We start from the raw sequence: 367 nt of genomic DNA on the forward strand, positions 1-367 counted from the left end.
AGTGAAATTTCAATAAGAAGTAAATAATACATTAAAAAAAAAAAGGTTCTACGGAAGAAGAACAATCCTGAAGAGAAATCCACTGGCATCACAAAGAATGAATTTGTCCCAGGATGTCTCCGATGAAATCCCAGTAAAGACACCTTTCTAAAAATTGGGCCCCCGTACCAAATATAGTAACTGAGCACTCCTCCTGCCATCAGCTGTGGTGCATAAGGCAGAGCAAGTCATCTCCCAGAAAAATATCAACAAGCCTTACAAAGCCTCGAGGCAAGTGCCTTTGGTGTGTAGGCAATAGACATTGTCTCCACCCCTTCCACCCGCCCACATCCCAGCCCCAGCCATGCGCAGTGTGATTTCCACCTTC

Source organism: Accipiter gentilis, chromosome 18 (assembly GCF_929443795.1).
Source record: "Accipiter gentilis chromosome 18, bAccGen1.1, whole genome shotgun sequence".
Lineage (NCBI taxonomy): Eukaryota > Metazoa > Chordata > Aves > Accipitriformes > Accipitridae > Astur > Astur gentilis.